The 22804-nt window shown below is 43.0% G+C and overlaps 1 protein-coding gene and 1 long non-coding RNA gene across 7 annotated transcripts in view; both read right to left on the reverse strand.

The window, feature by feature from the left end:
• The window catches only part of PARVA (parvin alpha), a 162214-nt gene that overhangs the window by 121938 nt on the left and 17472 nt on the right, over nt 1–22804 (reverse strand). The window lies entirely within an intron of this gene.
• On the reverse strand, nt 13076–16529 carry LOC144334296 (uncharacterized). The gene is made up of 2 exons (XR_013403997.1): nt 16334–16529; nt 13076–15271 (listed from the first exon to the last, which is right to left on the reverse strand). It is a non-coding gene; the product is annotated as an uncharacterized LOC144334296 (long non-coding RNA).

A 22804-nucleotide genomic window follows, 5' to 3' on the forward strand; every position in this document is an offset into this window, starting at 1 on the left:
TGATGTCTCCAAAAGGAGGAGGAGAAGCAAGCGGAGAGAATGAACTTCCCTAAAAGGATAAAGCAAAAGCCCTCGCATAGCAACCCTTTGGATCTAGCCCCAACCAATCAAACCACAGGCATTGCTGAGCCCCTAAATGTATGCCTGGCACAGGCCCGTCTCCACAGACAGGAGCTGACAGTAAAGAGAAAATAACCGCAGCCCAAGAGATGGAGCAGCTGGCCCAGACAGAGTCCCTGCCAGAGGGGAAGGGCAGACCTTGGAGGGAATGCTTCCTGTGGCCCGGAGCAGGCAAGGGTGCTTCCTGGAGGAGGCCTGTGGGCTGAGCCCTGAAGATAGGGGACTTCAAGCAAAGCCCAGGCCAGCACAAGGCAAACCTGATCCCTGCCCTGCAGTCCCGGGGCCTGGGTGGCCCAGCCCAGAGGGGCTTAGGGCTGAGAGCCTAAGCCCTTACCATGAGCTCTGTAGTCTCTCCTGCCCTCCTGGATCAATTAAAAGTGGGAGTCACTTCACCGGTGTACTTGAGAGGCTACTATGTGCCACCTAGAGGCACATTTGGAATTTGGTACTCCTAGAGTTTACAGAAAACAACAGCAACTAGATAGTCAACTCTGCAAAAGCAAAGATGCTGTCTCAGACAGCCTGGCATGTAGCAGGTACCAATCAATAGACAGTGAACTCAAGAAAGAATTAAAACTGCATGGGTCATGGGTAATGCTGGAATGTACTAAACTGGAGTTGACAATGTTTGGTGCAAAAACTTCGTACTTGCTTCCAATTGCAGCTCTAACAAATTATTAAATGCTTAGTGGCTTACAACACTAATTTATTATTTCACAATTCTGGAGGTTAGAAGTTGAGCTAAAATCAACATGTTGGCAGGGCTGCATTCTGTTCTGAGGGTTCTAGGGGAGAATCCATTTCCTTGCCTTTCCCACCTTCTAGTAATCACTGTATTTTTTGGTTTGTGGTCCCTTACTCCATCTTCAAAGCCAGTGATATCACATCTCCATGGCCATTCTTCCATAGTCACACCTCCTTCTGACTCTTTCTTCTGTCCTCTCTTCCACTTTTAAGGACACTTGTGATCACATTCGGTACACCTGGGTAACTCAGGAAACTACCTATTTTAAGGTCAGCTGATTAGCAAACTTAACTCCATCTGCAACTTTAATTCTCCATTACCATGTAAGATAACATATCTACAAGTTCAGGAATCAGGACAGACACTTTTGGGCTGCCACTATTTAGCCTACCACAAATCCCAGATTTTAAGGTCAAACTGTAGGAGCTAACCATTCTGTCTCCAAAATGTGAAAACAATAATTACGTCTTCTGAAGCACCTCTGTATACCAGGCACACCACTGCATATTTTATATATATCATCTTACTTAATTGTATTTGATGTTCAATGAAGCAGGCACTGTTGAGAAACCAGAACTGCTCACTCACTTGCTAAAATCCTCTAATGATTTTCCGTATGTCCTTGGGAAAATCCACAGCCTTCCAGTGGCCCTTCAAGGCCCTGTGGGACCTACCTTTGGAGCAACATCTAGCACCATCCTCCTCGGCCTCCTCCGTGCTTCAGCCATGGGGTCCTCCTTTTGGTTCCTTGAACTCTCGTGGCTGTACCTACTGACCCCTCTTTCTGGAACATTCATTCCCAAGATCATATAGTTAGTCCCACTTCATTGTTCCAATCCCAGCTGAAATACCCTGTCCTCAGGGAGGCCTTCCTTAGCCATCCGCTCTGAAGTGACCAACCCGCTTCCCACCAAGCCACTATTATCTAAAATTATCATTACTTGTTTTATATTGCCTGTCTGGTCCATGAGATCAGAAACCTAGTCTACCCTATTCGCTGTTATATCCTCCAACTCCTAACACAGGGCTTAGTACATAGTAGGCTCTTAAGAAATATTTGTTAAGTGAGCAGTTCTGACTTGGATAAATGAAAAAAACTAAGTGATACAGCCAACTTCCCAGAACTAGTTAGCTGGGATTCCAACAAAGGATGTACTCTACACCCCAGCCTCCGAAGGAACCATCCCTGACCTCTTCATCATAGGGTCTGGCTGAGAGGCACAGGGATGAAAACACTGGGTCCAGCTCCCAAGCAGTCCCCAGCTTCCTGAAGTGCAGTGAAACCAAGACAGAGGCCTCCTGAGAGGTTGCTGTGGCCCAATCAATCAGTATCACTAGGTATGGTCTGCTCAGCCAACCGAGAGGGCTGAGAACAGGAGAGGATGTGGTCACCACAAACCAGGAATGCACAATCAAGTTGGGAAAACCAACCCCAAACGTGAAAGGGTCAGCGGCACCAGGAAGCATATGAGCTCAGGTTCACTGCTGCGACAGGAAGGCTGCAGGGCCAGACGCGTGAGAGACAATGGGGTCGCAGTGGCTGGATTGAATAAGTAGGGCCAGGCCAGGGTGGGGGCATGTGGTGACAACAGAGGATGCCCAAGCAAAGGTGCAGATCTTAGAATTGGCAGGACACATGTGAAAAACAGTCAGTAGAAATTGCTATTATAAAGCAAAGGAAAACAAAGCCAAGTAAGAGCCAGACTCTCGAGTCCTTAAACGTGGACTAAGGAATTTACACTCCCTCTTTAAAAGGATGGGGACTCATTGCAGGTTCCGGAACAAGAGACAAGCCTGTGTTTTAGGAAGACTTATTTTAGCCATGGAAGGCAGGATGGATCAGATGGCAGGGAGACCTACTCCTTATGAGGTGCAAAAAGGCCTCCAATCACAAAACACCTCTGCACCTCAAAGCCATCTGTCAGGGCTCTGTCCTCATGTTAAGGTCCTTCAAGAGGGCTGAGCCATGCATACCCTGAGGGTGATGCAGGGAGAACTTAATACTTCCAGGCCTTAGAGCATCAAACTGCTTTCCTCTGTGCTGGTGATCATTTGAGCAGCTGGGGACATTTAGGAGGGTGTGAGAAGAGACCACGAGGAGAAAAAACTGGACACTGTGACATGTAACTGGAGCCTAAGAAATCCCTTTTCCCATGCCCCCAGACTGAATATTTACAGTTTCCTGATTTCAAAAAACACCTTAAAAAGCCGGCTGGAAAGAACTCTTTGTTTACTGGGCATGTTTTAAATGAAACATTTAAAAATATCCTTTCATGGTTTATCTCCTCTATGCTTCAGCTCCAAAGAACAGCAGTGTACATTTCTATGGGCTTTCCCTAGCGTCAGTTCAATCTATGATGCCTACAGTAGAAAACTAAATTTATCCACTATTTTTTCTGAAGACATGCAAGGTAGAACCAAAACATCAGAAATAAGTCTTAAAAAAGATGGTTCCAGCCTCCCAAGGAATTGATATTTCCATATGCTAATATATCACAGATATACACATTTTAAACATCAAAACAGTCAATCTGCTTTGATACTGATGGTACGGACCAAAGGATCACACTTTGAGTAGCAACACCCCAGGGAAATGTTAGCAATGTACATTAAAAGCTTAAAATTTTCATACCTTTTGACCCAGTAATTCCATGCTAGTGAATATATTCTAGGGACTAATAGGACATACATAAGAAGAAGATGCACAAAAAGATGGCAGTAAGAATGTTTATAATAAAAACCAGATAAAACCTAAATAGCTAACAATGTGGAAATTTTAAATAAATCATGAGAAAGTCATTGGATGAAAAGTCAATATAGTCATTAAATATCAAATTCTTATAGAATGTTTGGTGTTACGGGAAAATGTTCATGACATGTAAAGTAAAAAAGAAAATCAAAATACAAAATTGGGGTATGCAGCATGTTATAGTTTAGTTTTATATGTCACCTTGGCTAGGATACAGTATCCTGTTATTTAATCAACCACTAATCTAGATGTTGCTCTAAAGGTATTTTGTAGATGTGGTTAACATCCACAATCAGTTGACTTTAAGTAAATGAGGTTATCCTACATAATGTGGTTGGACCTCATCCAATCAGTCGAAAGCCTTAAGAACAAAATCAGATTTCTCAGAGAAAATGGAATTCTATCGTAAAACAATAGAATTAATTAATTCCTGCCTGAGTTTCCAGCCTGTTGGGTTGCTTATGGATTCTGAACTTCCCAGCCTCCACAATCACCTGAGCCAACTTCTTAAACTAAGAGAGTGTGTGTGTGTGTGTGTGTGTGTGTGTGTGTGTGTGTGTGTGTGTCTCTTCCCTACTGGTTCTGTTTCTCTGGGTAACCCTAACACACAGTATGATTTCAGAGCTAAAAACATATACATGTATAAATAACACTGAAAAAGCTTGGGTCGCATAATTGAATATGCAGTATGATTCCAATTCTTTTTTCTTTTGAGAGAGACTCTCTGTCACCCAGGCTGGAGTGCAGTGGCAGGATCTCAGCTCACTGCAACCTCTGCCTCCCAGGTTCAAGCAATTCTCCTGCTTCAGCCTCCCAAGTAGCTGGGATTACAGGCACCTGCCACTGCGCCAGCTAATTTTTGTATTTTTAGTAGAGATGGGGTTTCACCACGTTGGCCAGGTTGGTCTCAAACTCCTGACCTCAAGCGATCCACCCACCTCAACCTCCCAAATTGCTGGGATTACAGGGGTGAGCCACCGTGTCTAGCTCTAATTCTATTATTACAATATTAGATATATGAACAATGAAAGAGAAGAAAACATATCCAAATGTTAACAGCAAGAAGACTATGGTTTATTTTAATGTTTGTCTTCATTATTATTTTCTTGAGACAGGGTCTCACTCTGTCACCCAGGCTAGAGTTCAGTGGTGGACTCACGGCTCACTGCAGCCTTGACCTCCAGGGCCCAAGTGATCCTCCCCCTCAACCTCCCAAAGTGCTGGGATTACAGGCATGAGGCAACACTCCTGGCTTTTCTTTATACTTAATATATTTTTCTAAACTTTTTCCTATAAGCATGTGTTAAATTTGTAATCAGGGAAAACATAATTACAACGCAATTTGAATTCAACGAAGCAATTTCAATGCCCACTCAAAGGTATATGGTGCAATTTTAGGCAATCTGAAGAAGAGAGCACACTTCTTTACCATCTCACATCAAAAATCTGATTCCTGGCCTTTCCTCTGGACCTGTCCCAGCCCCACCTTTTTGTTGTTCTTGTTCCTTTCTGCCTTCTGACTCTTTTTTCTTGCCCAGAAGGAAAAAGCCTATTCTCACAAATGAAAAACCCGTTAGATGGGCCAGGCAGAGACTTTTATTACCTGTTTTATAAATGAGGAAACTGAGGCTAAGAGGGTTTAAGTGAGTTGCACCTAGATACCCAGCTGGTAGTTGACACAGCCCAGATTCCTTCCTTTGTAGACTGTAAAACTAGACACATGTGAGTGACTTTCACTATTGCTCCCATATGGACCATGGGAGAACCATGTCAATTACATTACAGGGTTTTCTCCTTGGCCTTCCACAGCTTTTTTCAGTGACTTCAGACAATGGGTCAGTAAGCTCCAGAAAAGATGAGGATGTAAGGATGGCCAGGGTCAGATGCCAGGACCGAAAGTGCTCTGGGCTATGCCACGTGTCCAAAGCATCTGGCCAGGACCCCTAATGACTCAAGCTCCACAGCTGGAAGCAAACAGGGCCACCCGCGCTACCCTAAATGGGGCCAAATTCAACGCTTTCTTTCAGTCTCAGCAGCCTCTCCAGTCCCCATCTAATTATTGGCACATGGCTCTGGCCACCTGCCATTCCATGCCCATGAAGGGATAGCCCAACTGCAGAAGATTTAGGATACAAAAGCAACTCCTTCTGCCAGCAACTTCAAATTCTGCTTCAGTGGAGGCTCTGATTGGGTCCTAGCACCAAGAGCTTTCCCTCTTCCCTTCTGGGCCCAGTCAGACTGAGTGTACTCTTGAATCCCTTTAGGACTGGACCGTTTTGGGGGCCCTCATGCCCTACTTTGCATCCCCAGGGAACTGGGCCCTGCTCTATCAGCATCCCTGCAACAAATGGACTGATCTCCCCAAATCATGAGCCTTTCATTCCCAAGCACTGGCACCCTGGAATATCCTGCTAAAATCTGCAACTCTAAGACCTGATGGTAATGCAGGCTGGGATAACTTCCAGTGTTTGCTGAAAAAATGAATAAACAGACTACACATAGGCCATACTACTGAGGTCCTGGCAAGCCTCCTATCCAAGCATTTCTCAGTGATTAAAAAAAAAAAAGAGCTATATTAAACGGTGAGCCAACTGGGCAGCTGCCTGGGGTGCGAGTTTATAAAAAACGCTGAAATATCCCTAGAATAAATTGGAAATATGGTACCAGTTAACTCAGGTTTCTACATGCTGCTTCTTCCATATCTGGTAAAGTGTAAATTGTTTCCATTTCTGTCAAAGAAGAGAACGCATTAGGTGAGAGAGGGTTAAAAATCACACTCCCCTCTGAGAGCTACTTTGGATGAACATATTTACAATGCCAAAAGTGCAAGGTGCAAGGTGTAACTAGAGGTGCCACCAACCCCAAAACCAGCTGGCTGACAGAACCTGATGTTGGGAGGTGCAGGTCAGCTGAGTTTGAAACCAAACTAACCCTAGACATTAGAGCTGTTTGGTGGGAATGAGCAATGTATCTGAGTAGCTACATTTTAACTCCTTTACTATATTTTCTAAGAGGTTGCCTAGTGCAGAAAATGACATGAAATAAACACATCTAATCTCTTATTTTGAATATAAAGAAACCGGCTTACTGGCTTTGTTAATGTAACGTCAGTTTCTCCTCATAACTAAACATTGAGCACATACCTCAAGTATTTGGCCTGCTACCTTCTGGGTCCCACCACATCAGAAACTCCCACGCACAGTGGAAATGCTCAGAGCACTGGCTGGGTACAGAGAAGGCTGGGGGCTTCCCATCATCACCATGCAAAAGCCTTCAGATTCCCTGAAGGTTGTGTAGGCTTCCAATCACCTGCTAGGAGACTAATCAGGGTACCTGTTGCTCCCCATCCTAGTGACCTCAAAACCAAGGACTCAGGCTGCTCCTGGCAAAACTGGAAAAGCAAGAAGATTCCTTCTCCCCCTCCTCCTGTTATGATAAATAGAAATGGTAGAGGGACAAGGCAGAATACAGTATGAGTTTCACAATGAAGCCTTGGGAAAAAGGGAGTGAGAAAGGAGACTGAGAAGAGGGGACAGGCCCTTCGAGCTACCCTGTGCTGGCCCCTGTGAGGAAGGAGGCAGTGAGGCATGTGCCAGCAGGGCTGATAACATGTGCTTTAGTACCAAGATTTCATGGGCAGGGCTAACCACAGGCTATAGAGAGGGAATGAGAACGACATATTCTCAGCTGTGCCAAGTACATTACAGAAAAGTTACCATCAGCATCAGAAAAATGTATTTGGATTTCTGAGGTTCAGTTGAGGCCCAGAACGGAGACCCAACCACTCTGAGTAACAAAATGAGAAAGGCATTCAGCTTTCTGACAGAAGGCCAGACCTAGGAGGAAAATAAGCTCCTTCTTATGTATGTGTGCGTAGTCTCTGAAACAAAGCAGAATGTACATGTCAACATCTCTTTGAAACTGTGAAGAGAAACAGCTCATTGCTTCACATTTATTGAGAGCCTACTATGGGTCAGACATTATTTGTCCTATGCACTTGATATGTATTAACTCATTATCTTACTTACATCATGGGAATATACCAGTAGTATCTCCTTTAGCAAGATAGAAAAAGCTTAGGCACAATGAGGTTAAGTAATTTTCAATTTTCCAAAAGTTACACATACAGTAAGAGCAATTCTATAGAACTTCTTGTGACCAAGGAGGAAAAAGGAAATTAATTGCATAGTACCCATCAACCTTAGTTAACATTTACTATGCTAAATATCCACTTGCCCCTCCAGATCCACTCTGTACTGTGGTTGGGTTTGGCCAACGGATGACATCAGGAATAATGGATGTTTATTCCCCTGATTCCCTCCCTGCTGGGACACATATTGGCAGTAATTGTTTTGCTCTTCTGAGGGCCACAGTTCCTGCTGAGGCCCTCTTCTGTGCCTATAGCTTTCTCCCCAGCTGCTGGTCAATATCCTGACCCCCTACCTCTTATCTAAGGGTAGTCACTGCTCCCTGCTGTTGCCTTGGGGTGCTTCACCCTCATTGGTTCCCTTCAAACCCACTCTTTGTAAATGGTCCCTCCACTACTCTCTTCAATCACTCCATGGAGTGTGCAAAGCGTTCCCTCCCAGGGCCTTGACTCATACATGAGGTTATAACACTTTACATGAATTTTTAATCCCTCTATTAACCCTATAAATGGGTGAAATTATCCACATTCTCTAGTTGGGGAACTTGAGAATTCTGACGGGTTGACTAACTGCTTAAAGGTAATTAAGTGGCAAAGTCTAGATTTGACACAAGCAGTCACACTCCCATGTCTATGTTACACCTTAGCTACTGTGCAGTAAGTATTGCACTGGTACTGTAAATTGTATAAAATATCCTAACATACTAGGCTGTCTTGATTGTTTTATTTTAGTAAAAGGAAAAAACATTTTTTCAGTGTCATCAGAGACTGCCCCGCGATCATGGTTTCCCAATCCTATTGTTCCCTAAATGTTACTGCTCTGTCACTGGACACAAAGGAAAGTTGGGGAATGTGACAGCATTTCAAATCCAGCCCTTTCTAAAGTAGGGACCACCATTCCCACTTCACAGATAATTCTATACTTCAGTACAATGTCCTCAACTTCACAGGATTCATGACCAAGGTGAACATCAATGCCACAGACGCTGGGCTGGCACCAGCATGCTCCATTGTCTGTGTGTGCTGCAGAATGGTACTGTGCAAGAGGTTAGTAGGTGCTTTTTGAAAAATAGGATCCAATCAGTAAAAAAAAGTTTTGAAAAAACTGCATATTAAATCCTATCTTTGCCTCTTCTTTGGAAATTGAAATAGTGTGTTAAGCCTTAGCAGGAAAAGAAGCCCCTTTAACCTTGCTTTTTCCAAACTAATTTGAGCATAATACATTTTTTCTGTAGATATTTATTAATATAGCTTTCCTAAATGTAAAACAGATATCCACATATTTTAGCCACTTTTAATTATTTGCCTGTGAGGTCGCTGCAGATTCCAAGTATGCTCTTTTGTTTTGCTTAAAAATATCTACCAGCCCAGGGAAAGGACCCAAGGCTTGTTAAGGTAGGAATCGACCGTGATGGAATACCCTGGTCCTGCTACACGCTGCAGTGGCACACACTTTGAAAGGGTGCACTTTGGTGCACACTGAGAAATCACTGTCTTATTGATAAACAACTCCTCATGTTATTAAACAACAAATGAGCCCTCACAAAGTCTCTTTAAGGGAAATACAGGTCAACATTTATTGCCAGACTCCAGCCCCAGCTGCCTACGTTGCTCCTCAGGCCTCACTTTGCCCACACTGCTAGTATAGCACAGATCACATGGGAATACAGTTAAATGTTTGTGTTCAGGCATCTAGAAGTTCCTAAAGTCACTCAGATTTCAAATATTCTTCTTGCTTTCCCTATAATTAACAAAAATATGTCAGAAATTCCATTGGATGCAAAACAGTTGCAAAAATTCATTAATTCAAACTGGTATGTTATACTTACAAAACATACAAAACAGGCCCAACTCACAAAAAAGAGAGGGAGGGAAAGAAAAAATTTTAATAAGGCTGAAGAAAAAATTGGAAATACTCAAGAAAAGTCCCATACACTTGCTACATTATCGATGCATAGTATTTGGTATGAATTCAAGTGCATTTTTCTAAAGACAAGGACCATCAAGGTCATATAAAAGTACTCCCCCATTCTGAGAGCAGAGAAAAGAAGAAGGAGCTAGACAGTGGAGATAAGGTATGTCCATATGCACAGACTTTCTGCACACATTGACTTGCCCTCCAATCTGAAGTACTTTGAAATCTACTCAAAGTAATACATTTTTATTCTAGTGTCCAACTGATTATAAAGCAAAGGGAGAAATATAAATGGGTTTATGCATGAAAAACGTTCAACCTCACTGGTAATCATGGAAATTCAAATAAAACCAATTAAAGTTGTTTCCACTAAGCAAATTTAATAAATTATAACAATAAATGCTGAAAAGAATATAGATAAATAGGCACTCTCATAGACTACTGCTGGGAACATATGTTGGCACATCCTTTTTAAAAAGTAATTTGAATTTGGTCAGGCATATATATCAAGTAATTTTTATTTATGTTTTGATTTTTATTTTTTAATAGAGATTGAGTCTCACTATGTTGCCCAGGCTGGTCTCAAATTCCTGGGCTCAAGTGATCCTTCTGCCATCTATCAAGAAATTTAAAGCCTTCATAATGTTTGACCCAGAAATTCCATTCTGGAAAATCTACCCTAAAGAAGTAACACTAAATATGGAAAAAACATTTATATAAAACTTTATCAATGTATTTTTATGATAGCAAATAACTGAAAACATACCTAAGCTCCAACACCGAGGGAAAAGGTTGGTAATCTATGGTACATCTTCCAAATGGCACCTATTATTTACATTATAGTCACTAAAGAAGATATAGAAGAATTATTTACTGTAACATTGTAATAGAAAATGTAACAAGAAAAAAATCAAAAAGTATACACAAGCTAAAAACAACAACAAAATACACACAAAAAAACTTGGAAATAAATATGATAAAATACAGTGTTTATCTAGGTCAGTGCTACACAGAGTGTGATCTGCAGACCAGCATCAGCCTGGGAACTGTTTGCCCCCTGTCCATGATAAGACAAGAACTTATAATAAGCATTTAGAAATATTTAGCAATTTGATATTGCTATGACATTCAGGAGGGTGTACCACGGCACTGTCTAGTTGAACAGAGTATAGACCAGCTTGACTGCTGTCCAACTCCAGTGGAGAATTACAGGTTACACAAGCTGCGTAGCAGTCACACACAGTAGGACATCACAGTCCACAAAGATTGGATATAAAAAAGAACTGCCCCTCTGCTGTAGGTAGCAGCACAGCGGGAAAATATTGTTATACTTCCATATGTTCAAAATTTTTTATAATGCTTTACAGCTATTACAACAAAAAAACATTTTTTTAATGCAAGAAAAAAGAGAAAAGTAAATGTCAGTGGACTGCTATGTTTGGAAAACTTTTCTATAGAAATGTAATATATACTGAGAGGCAGTATGACATCATGGTTAGGAAAATGGATTTTGGAACCAACAATCTTGGTTTGAATCCTGGCGCCACAATTTACTAACTATGGGCTAGCTGCTCAACCTCTCTGTGCCTCAGTTTATTCATGCATAAAATGGGGATAAAAACAGAACCTATCTCATAGTTACTTACAGGGCTCAGCAGGATTAAATAATTCAAAAAATACAAGGCACTGGAACACAATAAGCTCTACGTAAGTGCCCACTATTATTATCACAAGTAATGGGCATGGGTGACAGCCACAGTCAGACCATATCTCCCAATGTCTTATTTGCAACATGGGTCAAGAGGAGTGGTATATGTGGTAATAACAGCAAGTAATATTAAGTGCTTTATATGAGCTCAGTTCCATGCCAAGCACATAACATGAATTAGCTCCTTAATTATTAACACTAGAGATCGGGTATTGAGTTCTTATGCCCATTTTGTAGATGGGAAAACCAAGATTCAGAGAAATGAACTGACATGCCCAAGGTCACCAAGCTATTAGGTCTGTCTCCCTCCAGGACACTGCGCTAGGCACAGGAGGACAGGGGTCCCTAGAGGCTAGACTGTGAACCCTTTATAAAAGTAGAAACGCCCTGTATCTCACTTCTGCTCTTACAAGGGGTTCACAGTCTAGCCTCTAGGGACCCCTGTCCTCCTGTGCCTACCCCAGTCAGGGCTCTTACAATAGCCAGGGTCACCAGCCTATTCAAAAGACCAGGCCAAAATAAAAATCCAGAACTTGTTTCCAGCCAGGTCCCTCACCTGGTCCCTGTCACGCAGGCCAGCAAACAGCAGCTGGTCTTCCTCCGCAGCCTGGTTGGGGTGTTGTTCTCAGGGAGTGATCTAAGTCCCAAGGAAGGCAGCTCTTGGAATGTAACAGGAGGATGGAGGGGCTCGTGAGTCATTCAACACTCCCTCCTCACCATGGCTTTGGATGTAATTTATTATCTTCATCATTTGGGTGTCTGCTCCTAGCTGGCTGGGGGTTGGTGAAGCAGTCATCCCTAAAAGGAAATCAGCCTGTTAACAAGTCCCATTTCTCCCTGCCAAATGGACTGGAAGCAGAGGGAAGGACACTGGCAGGGCCCAGCTGTTCCTGGGCCTGGAGGAATTCAAGGGGGCAGAGAGGCCCGTGCTAGGCTAGTGGAACACTTAGCAACCACTGGCTTCAGACCTCCGCATGTGGATGCTCTTCCATGACTTCCTCCTCTAGTCAGAAATCAGCCCTCCACATCCAGAGGAGTGTGAAATCTCTAAATGTTTATCCTCAAAGTTGAAGGAAAAAAAAAAAAAGACCTTCCCCCAGAAAACGGGGGCAGGAGACTTGGTAATAGAGAGATGGTTAAGAACACACAGGATTTCGCCTTGAAATCCAGAACATCCTGTCTGGATCAACATGCTGAAGCTAGGAGCCTGAGAATTTGTTGCCTAAAAATGTGTGGCAAAGAGAAGTATCTCCAATAAGATTAGAGATCGGGATAACTTTTCGTTTCCACTGTCTCTTTTCAAGACTGAATTCTTAACAAGAATAAGAGTTTTACTAAAATGTGCATAGGTGTTTTTCTTCCCTAGCATTTCCTTTTTGGAGAGCAATGTGGTAAAATCCAGCAAAATCCAAACTTAGAAACATTTTGCCTCAGCAATTCCACCTCTAAGAATTTATTGTGCAGATAAACTGGTGTAGAATGTTGTTTGCAAGCATGTTTAATGCAGCATTGCTCAGAGTAGCAAAACACTAAAAAAAAATTAAGCTGGGTGCAGTGGCTCATGCTTGTAGTCCCACCTACTGGAGAGGCTGAGGCAGGGGGATTGCTTGAGCCCAAGAGTTCAAGTCCAGCACAGGCAACACAGCAAGACCCCATCTCTAAAAATAATAATAATAAAAGAAAGGTATGATTAAATAAATTATCTATCAGCCTATAAAAAAACTTAAATGTTCAGCAACAGGGAACCTGGTAAACATCTTTATGCACTGAGTGGCACATCCAAGCAAGGCACAAAGCTGTTTATAAAAATGAGGTCAATCCCCATGTGAAACATATCCAGGACAAATAGGTACGTGAAAAAGAATAAACCGCTGAACACTCTTAACAACAGTATTGCAGTTGTATATAAACAAAACAAGGACAGGACAGGACAGGAAAGGAAAGGAAAGGATAAAGGAAGAAAGAACAAAACAAGCATTTCTGACAGGCTACACCAGTACTGTCAAAGCCTGGAAGTAAAAAAGAGGGGGACTTAACTTTTCAGTTTATATTTCTACCCTTTAAAAATTCTGTTTTACCATAAACCTAAACAGTTTTAGCTAGGTTAATACACATATACGTTATAATACCAACTGGTTAAACGTACTGTGAACAAGATGAAGTTCCATGTGAGCGAAGACATAAGGCTTGGGCAATGCCTGGCAGGGGATCCTATTTCTGGAATGCCCACTGAGAGCCAGGCCCTGTTTTAAACACTTCACAAATATCAATTCCTTTCATCTTCAAGACAACCTTATGAGACAGCTGCTAGTCATGCCATTTTGCAGAGGGGGAAACTGGAGCTCAGAGAGAATGATGAACCTGTCCCAGGTGACACAGTCAGTGTGTGCTAGGACCAGGCACTTTGCTTCCACCGCCCAGACAACTCCCTCCCAGGCTTGCCTCGCAATCAACATTTGTTGAACAAATGGACAAATCTGACAAACTGCCAGTACCTTTAAAAACTAGAGAAATGGTAAATTATTAAACAGCTTCTATTGTCACTGTTGATTTATCATTATTAATAATTATTATTGATGAATGAAAAATACTTCAGAAAAGCCAGCCGTGTTATAGTAGGCAAAGAGTTACACTTTGGTATGAAGAAACCAATTGAAATCCCTGTTCTACCAATTAATAGCTGAGAGATCTTGGACAAGTCACTTCTCTGGGTCTCAGTTTCCTCATCTGTAAAATTGGGACCTCCCAGGGTTCCTGTAAGGATTAAATGTAATATCATACATGGGGGTCCCTAGGTGCTTGACATATGTTGGATATGTATACAAATAAAAGGAAAAGATGCTGAAGATGGAATAAACTATGCTCAGAGCATTGCCAAGAATAATCTTTCTTTTTCAACCTTCTGAGTTTTAAAAGTGAACTGAAAATCTTATATTCCAATGGTCTGAATAGGAAAGCAGGGTTTTAATTGTTCTGATTCTGCCTCCAAAATATTGATTTAGGACACTTAATACCATCTCCAAATGCCAGGCTTACTTTGCATTGGGTCAGAAGCTGGGCTGCCATGTGTTGGCTGTTGATTTTAGGTGGAGAATTGGGAGGTCCTCCTGGCCAGCCATGAGCAAGCTTCACCTGGGACTCAGAAGAACTAGCCAGCGGAGGAGGCTGAGTCTTTGATGGATTTTCACTGTTTAATTAAAGTGCAGCTGGGGTCTGGGCTACACTGTACCTTTTAAGCAAGGTATGTGTCATGGGTTGAACAACTAACCCAGGCTGAGCCAATCTGGCCAGGGCAGAGCCCAGACTTTGGCCAGGCCTCCCTATTACCCAGAAAGCCTGTGCTTCTAACTTTTAGAGGCTCCAGGGCTCATCTTCAGGAGCCCGATTCTCCAGGCACTGACCAATGCCTCCAGGGCTCATCTTCAGGAGCCCGATTCTCCAGGCACTGACCAATGCCTCCAGGGCTCATCTTCAGGAGCCCGATTCTCCAGGCACTGACCAATGCCTCCAGGAGTATCTCAGAATTAGAGTTCAAAAGCTGACCAATGGCTCCCAAACAGAGTCCCTGAAGATGTGTGTAAAGCTGTTCTTCAGTAAACACGTTTGGTGCTTAGTTTACTATCTGGGCACTACAGAAAGTCTACACTCATGATTCATTCAAGTCTTTTTTAAAAATCATACAGTTGACCCTTGAACAACACCAGTTTGAGCTGTGAGACCCACTATATGTGGATTTTTTTCAACCAAACGTGAATCAAAAATAAAGTATTTGCAAGATGCAAAACCCATGGAAAAACTTCCATAAGGCCTTTTCTTTTTCTCTTTTTTTTTTTTTTTTTTTTTGAGATGGAGTTTCGTTCTTTTTGCCCAGGCTAGAGTGCAATGGCCTGATCTCGGTTCACTGCAACCTCCACACCTCCACCTCCTGGGTTCAAGTGATTCTCCTGCCTCAGCCTCTCCAGTAGCTGGGATTAAAGGCATGAGCCACCATGCCCGGCTAATTTTGTATTTTTAGTAGACATGGGGTTTCACCATGTTGGTCAGGATGGTCTCGAATTCCTGACCACAGGTGATCTGCCCACCTCAGCCTCCCAAAGTGCTGGTATTACAGGCTTGAGCCACCACGCCCAGCCCGCAGGGCCTTTTCATATAGGTGGATCCACAGAGCTGACTGCAGGTCTTGAGTGTGCTCGGATCTGGGTATACACAAGGGTCCTGGGACCAATCTCTTGTGTATACAGGGGGTGATTGTAATCAAAATGGAAAATTTCAGATATACCCAGAGTAGACAGAATACCACACCACCCTCCACAAACCCACCACCATTCTACAGTAAGGAACAACTTGTACCTACTCTTGATTCCATCTTTACCTTGACCCCTATACTGCATTATTTGATGCAAATCCTAGACATTTTATTGTGTCACCCACAAACATTTCAGTATGTACCTTGAAAAGATAAGGACATTTTTGGTGAGATAACCACAGCATCATTCTTATACCCAGTACGTTTAACAATGATTCCTTAATATCATCAGATCTCCCATGAGTGTTTACATTTTCTTGATAGTCTCATTAAGTGACTTGTAGAAGTTGATTTGTTTGAAGCAGGATTCAAACAACTAGCTGGGTTTTGACTTTGAATTGTGGCTCTGGATTTTTCATCTTCTTTCTTCTTCCCTTCAATTCCTTCCTGGCACAGTAGTTGTGTGGGGGCATTCAAAGCCTAGTGATACCTCTTACTAATAATATGGCCTTGGACATGGAACCAAGCTCTCTGCTTCAGTTTCCTCACCTGAAAAATGAAAATAGTAATTCCCTATCCCATAGGGTTTTGTAAAAATTCAATAAAATAGAAAGTGTGAAATGCTTAGAACAGTGCCTGGCATAGGGTAAATACTTGATTAATATTGGTTTTTATTGTTTCTCTTTTTCTAAAAGGCAATGACTTCAACAGCATCCAGGCAACCAAATATAGTTTTATGTGGGAAGAAAACTGAGTAAAAACCTGTACAACCACACATTTCCCCAGACCTCTGAGCTACTATTCAGAGGAAGGAAGAGGAGTGTGCCACTCAAGAGCGAGCTTCTGGAGCCAGACTGTCTGGGTTCAAATTCATGTCTTCCACTTGCTACCAGTGCCAAAATGAAACATGTGTTTGCCCAAACCCATTTCCTTTCCCCCAGGGCCAAGAACAAAATTATATTTCTCTTGCACTTAGGTGTGGCCACATAGCTAAGTTCTGGCCAGTGGGAAGTGGCAGATGTGACATATACCACATTCAGGCTGGTCCCCCAAGATCTCCCACTGAGTCCCCGCTTTCTTTCTCACCCACCAGCTGAGTGATAAGGATTTGAAAAACCTTCAGGAAGGTAGAGCCATTAGATGAAAGGTGCCTGGATCTCTGAATGACCATGTGGAAGACAACTCAATCAAAAACAATGCCACCAGGTTCTGCTGTAAGCAAGAAATAAGCTTATTATGTTAAGCTTCCAAGAACTTGGGGCTTATCTGTTATAGCAGCTAATGTTATCTTAACTAGTACACTAGTCTTGACTTTGGGCAAGTTACCTGGCCTCTCTGTGCCTCAGTTTCCTCATCTGTAAAGGGGCTAAGATGCTAATAATACTAATACCTATTTTGTGAGTTGTTAGGAAGACCAAATATGTCAACAGATGTAAAGCTACCACATTACCTGGCCCATAATCGCACTTTATAAGTGCTTGTCCCTGATGTGCTTACATTATTATTGTTATTAATACTAGTATTATTTGAAAAATAATGGTACATCATCGAGAATGTCTACGTTTCACTTACGTGTAAATCTTCGCTACTTTTCTGGTATTTTTTTTCTTTTTTTTACAATTTGGGGTTAAAATTGTTTCCAGTCAACAATTTCCAACTTAACAATAAAAGCCAGTGATGTAATGGGATTGTAACAATTTTCTTCACAGGAAATAGTTCAGGAGCACAACCACTCTGCAAGATGAAACACACCTAATACAAGATGCAGCATGTCTCTGGTGTCCCAGTCAGGGTTAAAAAATGGGAGAAGGAGATCCAGTGTGCACCTTTTGGGGTTAACAGCCAGACATCTCATAAGGCTCAGGACTGAGGACATGTGCTCTGAACTCTGTAAAATTTTAAAATACACTTCAGTGTATACTCCTAGGTATATACCTAAGACAAAGAAAAATATGTGTCCACACCAAAACTTGTACATGAAAATTCATAGTCACATTATTCACAATTGCCAAAAAGTATGACTATCCAAGTGTCCATCAACTGATAAACAAAATGTGGTATATTCAAATAATATTTTTTAGTCATAAAAAGGAATGAAATGGCCAGGTGCGGTGGCTCACGCCTGTAATTCCAGCACTTTGGGAAGTCGAGGCAGGCAGATCACTTGAGGTCAAGAGTTCGAGATGAGCCTCGCCAACATGGTGAAACCCCGTCTCTACTAAAAATACAAAAATTAGCTGGGCCTGGTGGCAGGTGCCTGTAATCCCAGCCACTTGGGAGGCTGAAGCAAGAGAATTGCTTGAACCCAAGAGGCAGAGGTTGCAGTGAGCTGAGATCGTATCACTGCACTCCAGCCTGAGTGACAGAGCAAGACTCTGCCTCAGGAAATTTAACAAAAAAGGAATGAAGTACAGATACATGCTACAACATAGATGAAACCTTGAAAATATTATGCTAAGTGTAAAAGGCCAGTCACAAAACACCATATATTATTCCATTCCATGTATTATTCCATTATTCCATTATTATAACATTATTCCATTATTATATATTATATATTATTCCATTATTATAACAATATATATTATTCCATTTACATGGAATGTCCAGAGTAGGCAAATCCAGAGAAACAGAAAGTAGATTAGTGATGACTTGGGGTTAGGAAATGGGGAGGGGAGGAGGAGTGACTGCTAATGGGTACAGGGTTGCTTTTTGGGATGATGAAAATGCTCTAAAATTGATTGTGGCAATGATTGCACAACTATGAATACACTAAAGACCACTGAATTATGTCATTTAAATGGGTGAATTGTATCTCAATAAAGCAGCTATATTAAAAAAAGTTCCCACTCCTCCAAATGGATCAGACCACCTCTCCTCTGGACTTGAGCTTCCATCAGAAGGCAGGGCACGTTCCCAGCTCATAAGAAGTCTTTGGGAATTCCGTGCTCTGTGTTAAAATCCAGGTCCATTTCTGTGTGCAAGTGACAATGACATGACACACACATGCTAATGAGTCTGAAGTGAAGATGAGAGGTCACGGCTGGAAGTGTAGCTTGCGGAGTTAGCAGCATATGCAGGTAGGAGATGAAACTGTCATCCACATTCACGTGAAAACTGATAACCCATTGATACCAACCCTGCACAAACACAACCTTCCAACCCCAGAGATACAAGCAGGGGTGCTGTTTTTCTTTTTCACACAAGAGCATAAGCTAAACCATGAATCACACTTCCCAGAACCAGTAATACTGAAAGGGCTAGGTAGCTGGAAGCCCAAATTACTTAAATCGATGTCATATCATCTGAAGAGGCGACATTAGTATCTCACAAACTGAACGACAATTGCCATCTAGCCAATTCATGGTCCTGGACTCCTGTTTCCCACCTGCTCCAACACCAATTTAAGCAATTCCGAACTTTGATCTCCACAGCAGAATGTCTCAGATTTATTGAAGCATCAGGTCCCAATTGTGCTAACATCCACCCTGGCAGGGCCATTATAAGGTGTGAAATCTGGGTGCCCATCACCCCAGCCACGTTCGGCACAGTGACAATCAGAAGGAACAAATCAATCTGCCTCTCTATAGTCATCATGAGAGCCTTGCAATTTACTGTAATGATGGCCATGGAGGAAATGCAGGTGAAGGGATCATTCTGTTCTCTGGGAACTTGGGCATGTGCTGAAGGAGCTGCTGAGCCCACCAAGAGAGGCCTTGCAACACTCAGCCAAGAGGCAGCTGCTACTCCTTACATGGGACTATTTCAGGACTTGCTTATATCCTGAGAGCTGCTTTAAAATGGAATTGTGTTACCCTCCTCCTGTGTTTTGCAAACAGCATCAAAACTGTTGGTTCCTGCTGCCCCAACTTCTCCCAGCTGTCATTATTAATTACCTGTCATCTGCAGGTCTGCCTCACCAGGGCTGGGAGCCAGGGAGAGCTCAGCCTCATAGTAAATAGGAAAACCCCTCCCAACAGAGAGGAAAGTTTATTTTCAAGTCTCAAATGTAGGAGAATGGGGTGAGGGAGGCAAGAACCAGGGTCCCTTTGTGAGCCTCCCCACTGACCTCTACTTTGTAGGGCCAGGAGTTCTGATTCCACATAGAGACTACAGCAGCCTCTGCCCCTTACCTACTCAGCTAGGGTCGTAACCTGCCTGCTACATTCTGCCAGCTTCTGTCCCCATGTCTCTGAATCTGAGACCTCACCCTGGACTCTGAGGAGTCTCCTTGATTCAGGACTCAGGCACTCGAGAGATGCCAAGAATTCTCTGCGCAGAATCTCTGCACCCTGCCATCTCACTGTCCACTTCAACAGACCTGGTGTGCCCTGCTTCCTAAACATGGTGATTAGAACTACAGACCCCTCCCTGAATTCCTCTCTCCTTCCCCATCCCCACCAGGAGCTCCCAACACATCCCACAGCCAAAACCATGCTGGCCAAGACAAAAACTGCTTTCAGAATAATCATTGTGAATTGAAAAGTCAATGTAATACTGCAATTGGCAGACTAAGGATTCTGCCTATGAATGTATCCTGGAAAGAAACGAGCACATAGTCTGCTCCACCTGGGTTCGTGTCACCAAAGGAGCAGAAACAGGCCCCCAACCGTGCCCCTTGGTAGTTCATCATCATCCCCAGGAGATGGGCTGCATTTTCATGAAGAGCCTCATTCACGGCTCCTCAGAGCCAGGCTGCTTTTCAGAGTAGAAGAGGTGCATTGCCTCTGGATTTTAAAAGAGATGAGGGAATGAGTGAATGGAAAGGAGTATGATTCAATGATGAAATAAATGCCCTGACACATCCCTCCCAGGGAGAGCATCCACCTCCTCCAGTGATTCCCCAGAAACACTCCCTGAGGTGTCAGGTGTGATAATGACGTGCTCCAACTGGCTCAGATCCATTCTTCAGAGATGCAAGGAGACACCTGCCTACTGACTTCTAATGCAGGTAGAGGAAACTGAGCCCCTGAGGCATCAGCCCAACCCACTCTGTCAAAACAGAGCTGAAACTCAGGTTCCCAAAGCCCATCCCTTCTCTTGTTGCCCTGGAGGGGAAATGGGTGGGAGGGGATCCCTTTGCTGGCTTCAAGACCCAGCTTGAAATCACCATGTCTCCTAAGGGTTCCACTTAAATGCGTCTACTGCAGCACTCAGCCCACTGTCTTGCAATTATCTCCCATGTGTCTGTAATTGCCAAGTTCCGGGTAAGTCCAAGAACTCAGAAGCTGGGAGGTGGGGAGAAAAGTGTGCAAGAGAAAGAGATTTCTTGACCAGACCTCCACTGGGTCTCACACAGGAGTGGCTAGGGCTCAGAGGGGAAGAGGGGATGGTGGCGGTGCTTCCCAGGCAGCTTCAAGGATGGCAATTCCCAAGGCAGCCACACCCTGGGCTCTGTCCGAAGGGAGTAGACACGGGTGATACACAGGGCCATATATGGATGGAAAGATGGCCATAGAGAACGTTCTCAAACAAAGGCCTGCCTCTGAGCACGTTAGTGGCCAGGCTGGAAATCTCCTCTCCCTGACCCATCACCCTCCCATCCTACCTCTTAGGTAACCTGGCCCTTCCAGCCCAAAGCAAATAGAAATTTTCAGCCTCACAATGTTGATTTTAACTTCCAAGCAACCTATCAGAGGGATCACTCAGACTTAACAGCAATCATTTCTTCTTGGCTATCAGTTCTAACCTACTGATGATAAACAAGCTAATTATCACACTCTGGCCCTGTAATTGCACTTTTAGGACTTTATCCAAAGGAAAGTACTCTTAATTTTTTTAAAAAAAGCTTTAGGTTGCATTATTTACAGAAGAAAAAAAAATGAAGACCAAAGTAAACAAGAAAATCACTCAATGGACTATTATGTGCCTATAAAATTGTGTTTAATAAGATTTATAACACAAAAATATTTACATCATAATAAATGAAGAACAAAGATAAAAAACTTATCTTTACAACATACATAGTACACTCACAATACTAAAAAAGAAAAAAATTATAATAAAGAATAGAAAGAAATGAAGCAAAACGCTAATAGCTGTTGCCTTTGAGAGCTGGAACTTTGCACAATGGTTTTATCTATTTTTCCATAAATCCCATAAGCATGGGCTAATTTTATAATGGGGAAGGAAAAACTTTTATTAAAAAAATCAGATGGTAAATGATTTGATTCATTCTTCTTTCCCCCAAGAGTGTGCAGTCATTAAGAATGTTTCTGTTCAAGCTGATAAAAGTTCACTGCCTCTTCCATTCATGGCCTCTCATTGCCCTAAAGCTGGTTCGAAGCAAAGACAGTGACACTGGTCACAAGTCGGTTTACTAAGGCTTTGGCAGGCTGGCCTGTTCCAAGCAAACAGAATTATTGAGGAGACCACACCTCATATCATCTTATGCCTGATTTCTGCTTCCAAAGAAAGAAAAAGTAAAAACTAAAAGGCAGAAATGAAATCCACAAGCAGACAGCCCGGTGCTGCACCCTGGGCCTGGTAATTAAAGATCAACCCCTGACCTAATTCGTTATGTTATCTATAGATTACAGACATTGTATAGAAATGCACTGTCCTGTTTTGTTCCGATGCAATTACCAGTGCATGTAGCCCCCAGTCACGTACCCCATGCTTGCTCAATCAATCACGACCCTCTCACGTGCACCCCCTTAGAGTTGTGAGCCCTTAAAAGGGACAGGAACTGCTCATTCGAGGAGCTCGGCTCTGGAGACAGCAGTCTTGCCAATGCCCCTGGCCGAATAAACCCCTTCCTTCTTTAACTCAGTGTCTGAGGAGTTTTGTCTGTGGCTCATCCTGCTACATTTCTTGGTTCCCTGACCAGGAAGCAAGGTGATTGGCAGATGGTCGAGGCAGCTCCTTAGGTGGCTTAAGCCTGCCCTGTGGAACATCCCTGCAGGAGACTCCGACCAGCCCAAGCGACATGGTTCCTGAGAGCGCTCCCAGGTAGGCATTTGTCCCGGTGGGATGCCTCGCCCAAGCAGTGTGTGGCAGGCTCCTGTGGAGGATCAACGCAGTAGCTGAACACCGGGAAGGAATGGGCACTTGGAGTCTGGACATCTAAAACTTTAAGACTAGTCTTTGAAACTTGTCCACTCCATTTGAGTGGAAGCGTGGCCTGATCATCCACGGTGTGCCTTTATTGGCACTTTGGTTTTGGTTTTGACTT

Source organism: Macaca mulatta, chromosome 14 (genome assembly GCF_049350105.2).
Source record: "Macaca mulatta isolate MMU2019108-1 chromosome 14, T2T-MMU8v2.0, whole genome shotgun sequence".
Taxonomy (NCBI): domain Eukaryota; kingdom Metazoa; phylum Chordata; class Mammalia; order Primates; family Cercopithecidae; genus Macaca; species Macaca mulatta.